Source organism: Neopelma chrysocephalum, unplaced genomic scaffold (assembly GCF_003984885.1).
Source record: "Neopelma chrysocephalum unplaced genomic scaffold, ASM398488v2 Primary Assembly neopelma1_97116, whole genome shotgun sequence".
Classification (NCBI taxonomy): domain Eukaryota; kingdom Metazoa; phylum Chordata; class Aves; order Passeriformes; family Pipridae; genus Neopelma; species Neopelma chrysocephalum.
In genome coordinates this window covers 3,085,646-3,098,551 of record NW_020925758.1, presented here as the reverse complement: position 1 = coordinate 3,098,551, position 12,906 = coordinate 3,085,646, and the positions used below count along the sequence as shown (strand labels likewise).

Below are 12,906 nucleotides of genomic sequence, written 5' to 3'. Positions count from 1 at the left end.
TCCCTCTTACCAAACAATGTCAGGTGATTTTGCAAGGTGTATGTACAGCATGTAGGTGCTTCTCATTGTCTGTTCTTGTACAGACAATTGCAATGGGCTTGAGAAGGGCCTGGTCACAAGGCCCTGCTGTCAGTTCGTACCAAACAGGTTGGCAGCATTTGTGACTTTGCACAGAGTTATCTGATAATGGCTGTGAGAATGTGGGGTGAGTTCCATCCTGAGAAGAGAAGTCTCTGGGGAGACCTGAGAGCCCCTTCCAGTGCCTGCAGGGGCACCAGAAGAGCTGGAAAGCGACTTTGGACAAGGGATGGAGGGACAGGACAAGGGGGAATGTCTTCCCACTGCCAGAGGGCAGGGATAGATGGGATATTGGGAATGAATTGCTGTCTGTGAGGGTGGTGAGGCCCTGGCACAGGTTGTCCAGAGAAGCTGTGTCTGCCCCTGGATCCCTGGAAGTGTTAAAGGCCAGGTTGGATGGGATTTGGAGCAACCTGTTCTAGTGGAAGGTGTCCCTGCCCATGGCAAGGGATGGAACCGGATGAGCTTAAAGATTCCTTCCAACCCAAACCATTCTGCAATTCTATGAACATTTGGGATAGCAGAAATGTTACAATATTCAAATATAACAATATTCAAATTATCTGCTCAAAACCTAAAAAGCTTAAAAAGGTGACTCTACACAAGGGGCTGCTGCTGATGCTAAAGGCCTACAAAGTTTGAAAACAAAGTAGGGCTTGCCTGGGGTACATTGGGATGGCCAAGTGGCCTCCATAGGAGTGAGATCTGCATGGAAATCTGGAGGCAGTGGTATCATGTGTCGCCCTTGAGGGCAGTCATCTGCCCAGATTGGCTTTTTGACTTCCAGATTGATCTCATGCACAATGAGAATTCTGTCGAATGTTATATTAAAAAGTTACATGAGCTTCTCCTTCTCAGGCCCGAGCATAGCCCTGTTGTGGGTGATGGCAGAGAGGCAGTCATGGGTTGTCCACAGTATTTCCTAACTGTGCCCCCCAGAGAGCATACTCTTTCCCCTTCGTGGCTTGGCATTATTGCAAAATCCTCAGGAACAGGAAAAGCCCAGAGGAATCCCTCGCCCTGTGGTAAAAATTTTGGGTACTGAAGATAAAACATTTTGGAACTGAGCATGCATGCTAGAGACAAAATAAACTGCCTCTAAATATAATTTTTCATATAAATGCAAATCTTTATGTAATTCATTCCATAAATTGGTGAATCAGTTTTTGGAACCAAAACTTTCTCAATACATTATATGTAATTTTAGTCTTTAATAGTAAAGTTGGGGGAGTGTTAGCACATGTTTCTATATAATTTCAATGTTAACTATCAATTTTTGCTGGGAAAAAAATATAGAGGCAGAGTCAGTAATACTTAGTCAGCCTTTTTGTCCCCCCGTAGTGTTGTGCTTTTGTAGTCAGCAAATTTGATACACCAAAACCCTTCCCAACACCGTTCCCTCCACGCTGGCCCAAAAGACACTGGAATTTAATCGGTATTAGATCCATAGGAGGACTTCAAACAGGATCTCGTGTGCTGCAGCTCTGTTTTGTTGGTCTGGATCCAGCCGTGGTGTCTGGTGACAGAAACGTGTTCCTGTCTGATGCCTCTGGAGTTGATGTCAGTTCAGAGAGCGGAGCCAAAGGGCAGGTGCTGACATAAAACAGCTCATCAGCCTTGGCAGTAACTCACGTCCTGCCCTTAGTGGTGAGCAGGGACGCCGGGTTCTTTCAGCTGAGGAGGCATTTTCTGCTAGTCAAGATAATGAAAAATGTTGCCTGTGGCACGCTTGTTCTGGGGATAGGACTTCATTCTTCAGCACTGCCGTTTTCCTCAATGCTTCATCACTAAAACTGCCATTTTAATAATGTGCATATGGCTGGAGCTGGTATTGATGCCTCAAGATAAGCTTATATAGCACTTTCTGTAGTGAAATCCAATTTTCAATGGCTCATAATTTTTTTTTTCCAAACTTCAGTTGTTTGTGATGAAACTTTTCATGCTGAGCATCTTCCTTAGGCTCTTTTTTTTTTAAGTTGGTTTTTTTTCTTTTTTTTTTTGGCACTGCTTTAATTGAAAACAGTTCTTCTGTTCCTGAGAATGAGGTTAGGGAAAAATGTTACTTAACCAATGCTGAATTCTTACATCTGTTTTATTGAGGAGTTTTAGAGCCTTCATGCCTTGGAACAGGCTCTTGAGATTTGGGGAGGGGGGCTTAGGGGAGTGAAGCTGGGGATAGAGATGTGCCATTTACAGTCCCTCTTAAAGTTTACTAAATCTGGCCAGTTTACAAGGTCTCGAAACTTGCCGTTTGCAAACATTGAGCAGGAACTTGCTGAAAAACTGGCAGCAAAATTGTCTGAACACTGAGCTTTCGTGAAGTGTGTTCCACAGAACGTCGTGCCAGTGGGGCTTGGGGCACAGCACCCCTTGTGAAGTCTGTGAGCCCGTTCCAGCATCCAGGGGGGACTTTCCCTGCTGTTGCTTCTTCCAGTTGTTGGTGGACCAGGCTTCAAGCAAGAGAATGAACACCTGGGAGTTTCCTCTTCCTTGGTCCAGCAGGTAGAGTAGAGGAAGAAGTTATCTCACTGTTTGACAGAATATTACCACTTAGAGGGAAAATAGGGATGGGAGGGGATAGGGTGGGTTAAACAACAACATGCCCATTGCACTGGGAAGAGGTGACAGGCTCCAAGGAGTGTGAGCAAATCGCTCCCAAACTGTGTAGCTCTGAGTTTTCCAGCCGTACTTACATTAGAAGTTTTATTTAGTTGTTTTTAAATGCTCTCCTGAAGGCTCTGTTAAGAGAAACCAGTTGGAATTGCTGCAGGTACCAGTGCTCAGGTGCTTCACAAGTTCGGAGGAGGGAAAGTGAGGCCTGAGAGGGAATCAGGAGGTCTGTGCTGACTTTGCTGTGCTGGCTATTGCATCTCAGTTATGTATGGGATCTTTTTCTGGCTTGTGGGCAGTAGGCTGGAGAAAGGGAGCAAGCAGGGATTTATTTGACAGAATCCCAGAATCCTTTAAGTTGGAAAAGCCCTCCAAGATCATAGAGTCCAACCTGTGCCCAATCCCCACCTTGTCACTCAGCCCAGAACACTGAGAGCCGCGTCCAGTCGTTCCTTGAGCACCTCCAGGGATGGGGACTCCCTGGGCAGTTCGTTCCAAAACAATCTGTTTCAATGGAAGGAAGGGCATGATGAGGCTGGGAAGGTGCCAAGTTATAGCTGTTGAGACATAATTCAGTGGTGGGTTGGAGGGAATAATGAAAACTGTGACCAGGAGGAGAGGTTCATCCTGGCAGAGCTGAGTCCAGCAGTTCTGCTGATTGGTCCTGTTAGAATTCAGGCAGTGAATTTACCCCTTATCTCATCCTGCTGCATGGGAGCTGCTTCATTCTTGCCTGATTAAACACAGAGAGGAGCTCAGTTTTGCCATGGTAAAGCTGATCTTTGTTATTTCCTGAATACTGAAGTTTGTAGAATCACAGAATAGTTTGAGTGGGAATGGACTTTAAAGCTCACCCAGTCTCACCCCCTGCCATGGACAGGGACACTTTCCACCAGAAAAGGTTGCTCCAAGCCACATCCAATCTGGCCTTGGACACTTCCAGGGATGGAGCAGCCACAGCTTCTCTGAGTAACCTGTGCCAAGGCCTCCCCACCCTCACAGACACCAATTCCTTCCCAATATCCCATCTATCCCTGCCCTCTGGCAGTGGGAAGCCATTGCCCCTTGTCCTGTCCCTCCATCCCTTGTCCCAAGTCCCTCTCCAGCTCTCCTGGAGCCCCTTTAGGCCCTGGAAGGGGCTCTCAGGTCTCCCCAGAGCCTTGTTTTCTCCAGGCTGAACAGACTGAACACTCCCAGCTCTCCCAGCGTGGCTCTGCAACAGACTTGAACTAAATCTGGATTTGACCCCATGACTGGTGGCAGGAATTATCTCTGAAGTCCACCAAGGGATGTATCTTCTCATGGAACTGGGATAAGTCTTGTCATGATATTTGACATGGAAATTGAGATGCATACATTTAACAAATAAGAGAATAGAAGGGTGAAAATTATCTTGTGGTTTAGGCAGTCGAGTTCAGAAAAACATTAGGTCTCCCTTGCCTCTTTGCATTTTTATTATACTTTTTTTTTTTAGGCTGTTAGGCAGAATTCTTTAGAGGGAGACTTTCCCAGAAGCCACTTGCTCATGTTCCTCATGTTATCATGTCTCAAGGAACAGGTTCATTTTGAATTGATTGCCTGGCATCACAACAAGCCAACAGGAGCAGTGTGCTAAACTCACTAACTGATATAAAATGCTAACTGCTCTGGAAAAGTCATTTGTTGGATGCCTTGATCTGTCTAGCAACGTTACAGGTCACTTCTGTCAATGGATGTCTGGATTTCTTCTTCCCCCTTCCCCTTCTTTGTGGAGATGAAGTTGTTCTGAGGGTCTTGCGTCAAAAGCATTAGTTAATATTGATACCCTGATTAACACTATTTAAAAATAATACTGCCAGGATTTGGTTTTTTTAAACATTTCCACGTTTGTTTCTGTCTCGCATTTTGTCCGATTGAGTCGACAAAAAAATGTTACTGAAAATACCAGTATTGTTTGGATTATAAATGTTCACTTTGTTCCCTCCCATTCTGACCACAACAATAAAGTAAAGGGATGATGCCCTGGGCAAAAGCCAGAGGAGTCTTCTATTAAAGACATAAATAAATAAATAAATAATAACTTAAAAATAAAAAACAAAACAACAAAACCAAACAAAAAACCTCCCAAAAACTAACTGCTCCTCCCCAAAATCCCACCAAAACAACCCAAACCAAAAAAAGCCCCAAAACCCCACCATCCAACAAGTCCCTTTTATTGTCTCTCTATGTGAACTTGCTGTTGTCGTGAGGTTTGCTGTTCCAAGGCTGAAGGATGATTGAGTCAGACAGTTCCTCTAAAATTCAATCCAACACTGGGTGGATTTGCAGTTTTTCCCACATTTCTCATTCGTTTTCCTCTCTCTCACCCTCTTTGAGCTTGCACTTAGTTTCCCAGGTTTCAAGTTGTCATAATACTGTGGTATTGTGCTCTTGTATAATACCATAAAACCTTTATTTATTTTTTCTTGATGTTGTGGTCACATTTGCAGCTTCAGTTCTACTGGAGAGTCTTCAAATGCGCAGCAGGAATTTCGTTCCGTCTCAAAAATTTTATCACTTGTGTCCAAAGGAGTTGAAATAGGTGTTGCCAGCAGCAGGCCAGGACTGGAGCTAATAAAAATGTGAAGATTCTTGATTTAAGAGGTTCCCTTCCTATAGTTCTTTTAATATATTTCTAGAAGTGAATTAGTGGTTTATTAAAGTCATTTCCAGCCTTATTGAAGGCTTGGTAGCCTTTAGATTCAGGAACGTGATGTGTAACTTGCTTTACTTAATTCTTCAACGTGTCTGGGTATGTCTGCTACTCATATTCCAATTACAGATAATAAAAATGTCGTCAGGGGTTTCCAGCTAACAAAGCTATTCCATGCTTCAGCATCTCTGTACAACTAAGAGAAGCAGACCCCATCTGCAAATGTTAAATTTATCATAGAGTCATGGAATCATTAAGGTTGGAAAAGACCTCTAAGGTTACCGATTCCAACCGTAAATAATATGTATAATTATATGCAGTATAATTTCAGTGAGTTTTCAGGCGTTGACTTTGCTTTTAAATGTTTCTGTGGTTTTTCAGATGAAATACTTTCTTGGGGGTGTCTTTATACATTTCTGATACAGCTGTGGTGTCAAAAGCTTTGGTGGGTTTGCAAGTCCGCAGCTGAGCTTCATGGTCTTGGGAGGAGGGGGTTGTCTCTTTATTTTGAAGTTCAAAACCAGAAGAAGAGTTGTGGTGGAATAGATGGGGTTCCTGCACCTGAGGAGAGTCTGTCGCATTTTGTGTGTTACAGTGAACATCTCCTGAAATCTACAGATAAAAAATAATATGAAAATTTTAAAATGAAATAAACACTATTTTTGCAGTGAAATGAGTAATATACTTGTTTATTATAGTAAATCTACAAAGTTTAGTGTTTGTAATGCTTTTCAGTTCCATGACATTTGAAAGGTCGTGCAAAGTATTGGAGCTGCGATTAATCACAGGAAGCAAAATGGGAAAGACTTTCAAAGAAAGGAAAGAAAAATCTGTGTATGTAATTTGGCTGAGCAACAAAGGAGACCTGACTGTGCCTTTTATTTAAAGGCTGTAAACACTGAACTGGGGAAGAAATGTTTTATGGTATTTCGTAGAACCACTTACAGGAATAAGGAGATGAAGCTGAACAAAGTAATGCTTAGGCTGAATATTAGGAAAAAAATCTTAACATTGAGGTTTATTAGATTATGGAACACTCTTCCCAAAGGATGTGGTTCAAGCTCCATTACTAGTTCCTTAAAATTAGACTGGATAGAATAACAAACTGGAGGGAACACTGTTGCATGGGTAGGGGATGGACACAGTTACCTAATACATCTTTGCATTTCGCTTGCTTCCATGATTCATTTCCTGAAAAGCTGCTTCCAGAATGTGTTAATGACATCACGGCCCCGGCTGCCTCAGGCTTGTCGGAACTCCTCCAGCTTTGGAGGGCTTATGTGGAGATTTCCTGGGCTACCTTTTCCCCAGCGGCTCCTACATCCCAGCCATTCCCTGCGGCTTCGCCGTCCTGCTGCAGCACTGGGAGCAATGCGTGGGATGTGCTTTAAAAATGTGGATACACAGACATGAACTGGGCTATTCCCAGTGACCGGGAGTGGAGCAGGCAGGGAATTGGTGCTGCAGAGCTTGGCTTCACAGAAATAACTACCTTCTGCTGTTCTTGGCAAGTGGGATGAAATACTGGTCGCCTTTACAATAGTGTTATTAGGTGTGAAAAACCTCAAACAATTAAGTCATACTCAGTCATATATTTCAATGAGCCAGTTGAAATATATGAAATACAGAACAGTCGTTCTGTCTCACTGATTTGACAGAAGAAAATAACTTGGTTTTTAGAACATTTGTTCTATACTTTTTTTTTTTAACATTCAGAGAAGTAATCTAAAACATGCTCTTAATCTTTCTATAGCACTTCAGTCACTTTTCTGTAGTATTTAGGAATTAAATGCTGAAAATAAAGTATTATAGTAAAGCACCTGAAATAGAGAAAAGCACCTGAAATATAACAAAGCACCTGAAATATAATGAAGCATGTGATATAAAGCCCATGGCAATCCACTGTGTAGATTGTTGAAATGTGTGACTTTGACCTCACACTAAGGACTGAGTGGTAGTTTGATAGGATTTTAAGCCTGGATATGCAGTTTACAAGTGATCACACATTGATTTTGGCACTCATCAAGTACCTTTCTTGTATTCCAGAAAGGTAGAGTCAAGATGGACTGGTACATAGCTGTTGTGTCAAAATGCTTTTAAATTCAGTATCTCCCACGTGTGAAGTCTTGCTGCAGCCCGCTAATGACTTAGAGAGCAGCTTGCCTACCAGTATGTGAAATGTGAATTCATTTTGCTAGACTGTGTGTCACCCAGAAACTATTCATTTATAGCTGTTTGTAAAACTTTTTTCCTTCTGTGTCTCAAAGTTGCTTGGGTTAATTCTGGTACTCCAATGTCAGGCAGTGGAGAGCATGAAAAATGCTGCTGAAAATTAAAAAATTGTTACTTTTGTCATTTCTGTTACTATGCCCAGGTATAATGTTGCAAAAATGTATAATTTATGAGATCTTTTGTCAGCTGAAAAACTTGCTGCAATTAAGGAGTAACTGCAAAGAAAAAGTTACTGCAGTATTTAGGACAGCCATTTTTGTGCTTCTGAGTTCTGTAATTTCCCTACCTAAAATATTTGTGCTCTGATCAGATGCACTTTTTCAGTCAGCAGTCGTAGTTTTGTGTGTTTATGCTCCAGATGAGCTTAATCTTGCCTGAGGATGGAATATTTAACATGCAGGTTCATAAACCACAGAAAAATTATTCTGTATTTCCTATACTTCAGCTTTGCTCATTTCTTGCTGTAATGAATCTTCCCAAACCTGCAATGGGACTTTCCTAAAATGAACATAGCTGCTGTTTTTGTAGTCTTTTAAGCAAGTATACCCAGCATTCCTCACAATTTGCAGTTTTAAGTTGCCTAACTAAAGATCTGAGATGTTGAGGATGTGCTCATAGAGTGTAAAATGCCTTTGATACAACAGTTGCCTCACTGATCCCTGTTCATCATTCCATGGACCACTTTTTCCTCTCCCCTTCATTATCACATAACATCCCCGTGGCAACTTGAGAAATTGCTTACATGGAAAAGTAACCGTAGGAAAGTATTTATGTATTTTTAGCTTTCTTCTAACACAATGTAGCAGCTGGAAACGAGGACAAGAGCCAGCACAACGTGATCTGCCAGCTCTCCACGGGCCACCAGAAAGTGTTCACCAGACCACAGTGTGAGAACCATTGAATTGACTTAAGAAATGTGACACACATAATAAGCATTAAGTAAAAAAAACAACCCCTCAAGTTCCCAAAGCTGCTGCTTGAATGTAATAAGAATTAAATAGTAATTGTAATGTTTTTTAATAATACGTTATTCGCTGGTTTTAGTGGAGGAAGTACAGGATGGTATCAGTTAGATGCAATGAAAATCACTTTTGCTTTAGTTCATCATCTGTATTTACTGATGCCTTAGATTTTTTGCAGCACTGGACAATCTTTTGGATGCTGAAAGTTTCAGAAATAGGAAATCAGAGTGTGGAGCTAGGACTTGATTTGGACAGATTGCTAAACATAAGTTAGAACTGTTTCGGTTTTTTTTCTTTGTGGTTGGGTTTTCTTTCTGGTGTTTAACCGTTTTTTTACCGACTTCTATAGCCTCATCTGTTTGTGTTCTTTCCATTTTTGCAACAGGGGAGCAGGATTGTTGTTTTGGAAATGTTAAAATGACAGGGAGAGATCAAGATGAAGATCTCTTTTGAAGATATTCATGTCCACTAAAACTCTTGTTTCATCCTTTTCAGTCTTGAAAGCAGCCTGAGGCTGCGCCTCAACCTGGTGCCCTCTGAAAAATAATTTCAAAAGCAATAAAACTCATTGGGAAAATGCTGGTGATGTATGAGAGGACTCGGGCTGTGACAGATGAGAGAAGAGGCAAGGATCTGCTTTGTTACCAAGCTCCACTGAGGAGAGGCATGAGCATACTCAAAAAGGCTTTGCCCGTATGAATTGAGATTTAATGCCTATATTTAAACTTAATGAAGAATAGGCTGTTCAAAGGAAAGCTTGAAGTTCAGTTATTACTGTGATTGCATTTTGCAGCTGCTATTAGATTTTAAAAAAATTTTAAATCTTCATTTCGTAGAAAGATGCTTGGAAACGAGTAATACCAATTTCCTCAGCGTTAGTTTAACACTCTGTCCGGGGAGAAAGCTCAGAGAATTTGTCATCGAAGCCTTTGTACTGAAGATTGGAAGGTGAATAACACATTTTGTGGAAGGATTGCAAGTAGTTCAATAACTACCCCAAGAGAGCTCACAGATCAATTATACCTCGCAGTCAGTTGATATACTGACTTAAAATAATGGCAGACAATGCTAGAAGTTGTTGACTATAGACTGCAATGCTTTATATGAGTATAATGAGTTTTTAAAGTACCCTCTGCATTCCTACCTGTCTGTTGGTTTTAAAATGTCTTCAGAATCAAACTCTTAAAATTCTGCTTAGTCACATGAAACTATAAATAAGTGGGTTTAAACTTTTCTCCAAGGAGGTACAAACATGAACCTTATTTGTATCTCGTTGTGTAACAGAGACCAGGCATTGGGCTGAGATTTCTGCAGAATTGTGTTTGTGTTAAATAACAGTCAGGTGAAAGAAAGTTCTATTTTGATGAATGTGTCATAACTTCATTTTGCCATTAAGTGTTGTTTCACAGACTGTCAAACTACATTAAAGTCCTGGTTTTGTTTTCATGGCTGTGAACTGTGTTTCCAGCCATCTTACAGAAGGCCTCAGGTTCTCTGTTGCAAAAAAACATACCTTGCTCTTAAGACCTGCCTTTCTTGCTCTGCCTTACATTGTTTGAGTGGGGAAAAAAATCTGTGATGGGTAGTTTGGTGGAAGAGAAGGACAAAAATGTATCTATTATTTAGTTTTAAAGGTGAAAGCAGTCGGTACCCGTATCAAAGTATCCGGGTATTTGACAGAAATAGTTGGCAGGATTTTATATTTCTCAAATTCAGAAACATTCTAGCAATGTGGTTCCACGTGGAACTGAGTCAAGAAATAAAGTTGTATTAGAGAATCCCAGAGTGGTTCAGGCTGGAAGGGACCACAGTGGGTCATCTGGTCCCACCTCCCTGCTCCAGCAGGGTCGTCCCAGAGCACGTGGCACAGAATTGTATCCAGATGGTTCTGGAATATCCCCAGTGAGGAAGACTCTTCTGTATATTCTGTTATTACTATTATTATTGCTATTATTATCATCACCATCATCATTTTCCCATCCTTTTCTGTCCTAGTGAACAGAAAAACTCTCAGCCCGTGAGTTTTCCAGTTCTTTTCTTCCAGTTCTCTCCTCCATCCCACCAGGGAGGAACGAATGATTGGCTGTGTGGTGTTAAACCACAACAACATTGAAGAGACTGTTTTAGGGTTATGGATTATTAACTTCATCAGGCTTATAATTAGGACCAGAAAGGTAGTATTTGGTAATGTAGACGCTTTTCAATAGTTTATAAATCTTCAGAAGCACTTTGGCTCACAATGCTATTTCAGGTAATCTACTCCTCCCTCCGTTTCACAGTTCAGTGGTTTAGTTTTGAGAACCCTATCCTGTCTTGGCCACCTCCCAGAGATCTAGAAAGCTTTAAGAAAACTTTGTGAATTTGCATTTCCCTTGGGATATATGCAAAAATGACAAGAGGAGTAAATTAAATTTAAAGTGAAAATTCGATGTGAAAGAAATCCAAGCTCTGTATGTTGAAGTGTATGTTGATGTCTAGGCCAAATTTCTCTTTGTGCTTGTAGTGGTGCCAGGTAGCACTAGTACTGTTACAGCCACCTATGGCTATCCTGTTGGCTTATATAGGAATTTTCATAGAATCATGGAATCCCAGAATGGTTTGGGTTGGAAGGGACCTCAAACAGGGGCAGGGACACCTTCCACTAGATCAAGTTACTCCAAGCCTCGTCCAACCTGGCCTTCATCCCTTTTAAATATGGCATTTTCTTCCTTTTATTCTGTGGGGTTTTTTTGGTGTTTGTTTTTTTGTTTGTTTTGGTTTGGTTTTTATTTGTATTTTTTGGTTGTCATTTTTTTTGTTGTTGTTGTTTTGTTTTGTTTTTGTTTCTGTGATGTTCTGAAGAAGCAGAATCTGAAATATGATTCTGGCCACACTGTGTCAGTGTATATATTATTCCTATGTTTTCTGTTAACTTCAGACCTGAGAAGAACATAGTGAGCAGAGCTCCTAAGGGTTTGCAGCATAAGTTGCTTTGTTTTCCATGTAAAAAAATTTAAATATAGCCTTGTAACTTCGAACTAAGCATAAATATAAAACTAGGTTTAGCAAAGTGATATTTCAAATATTGGGAACATATTGCATAGAACTAGAAACACTCTCTCTCTGTCCTCCCAAGCTGTTTATCTGTTAGCACTTCAATCTTCCATTTATGATTTTCCTTAGAAATGTCTCTTGAGTACCCTGGGTGCAACAACCAGTACTTAGCGTTGAATGTGACGTTGCACTTTGGAACCGAAAGGAATTTTCTGTACCTGTTGCATGGAGCTGCTTTTCTGAAGGACTTGCCAGCAAGAGAGAGGACCCCAGGAGGTCACTTGGGTCATATATTCACGTGCAGATTTCTCTCGCACATAATGACCTCGTTCTCCCTGGTGGAAGATTCAGATTAATCAACAGTATTTTGGCCACATCCCTCCTTCCCTGACTGTTGAGGAAAGGTGTAGCAGTGGCAGATGCCAGCCACAGAAGGGTGGGGTGGTGGAAAATAAAAAAATGAGAACTAAGCTGAAGCTTAAGAAAGGAAATGTGCCGAATTTGAGTTCACTTAACATATGATGAATGTATGGTTGTTTCAGTAGTTTCTTACAGTAGTTTCTCTGCACGTTACCCCTCTGGATAACTCATGAGAGTTCAAAAACTAACTTCATGGTCAGCATCATTCATTCCGATTTAAAGGACAGTGGATCGAAACCGTGGTGATAAAGGGTTATTAATGGAACATGAAATTTTTGCTAAGAAGGCTGTAATTATAGTGCTTTTTATTATAAGAACTCCCTCAAGCTGCTTAACACTGAGTGGCATTAGTTCCCTCGCCCTTGACATGGCAGTAATTGCCCTGCAATTGTGCTGATGAGGGAGCACTGGTTTATTACATAATCTGACTATATAATTACATTTGAAGAAAAACCCTCTTTGGAATTGCTTGAAATTTTGTAGGGCTAAGAGTGCTTGAAATTCTTTTTAATTGGTTACACTACACTTAATGCTTTGCGTTCACATGGCTTACAGGATTTTATCATTTGCACCTTGAATCTCTCAGACTAGAAGACTGAAAACTAAACTTCCTTAATTTTTTCTGTCTTCTTTAAGAAGTGGGGAAAATTGTAATTAATTTTCAATTTAGGCATTAATTAGAAGAGGAAATGAGAATTTTCTATTTTTCTTTTAGCCGAGCTTTTTTTTTTCTGTATAACTCAAGACTTTGACCTGCTAAATGAATAATTTGATGAAATGCTCAGTCTGTACCATAAAATTTGAAGATACAATCAAAAAAATGAACTGCTAGGCAGGCATTTGGGGAGGAATGCAATATGCTGTGATTGAGAGGGGCTGTTTCTTATTCCCCTGGGGATG

General features: G+C 40.9%; 1 protein-coding gene across 4 annotated transcripts in view; it reads left to right on the top strand.

Annotated features, from left to right (window-relative positions):
* The window catches only part of DYM (dymeclin), a 215,703-nt gene that overhangs the window by 63,035 nt on the left and 139,762 nt on the right, over window positions 1–12,906 (top strand). The window lies entirely within an intron of this gene.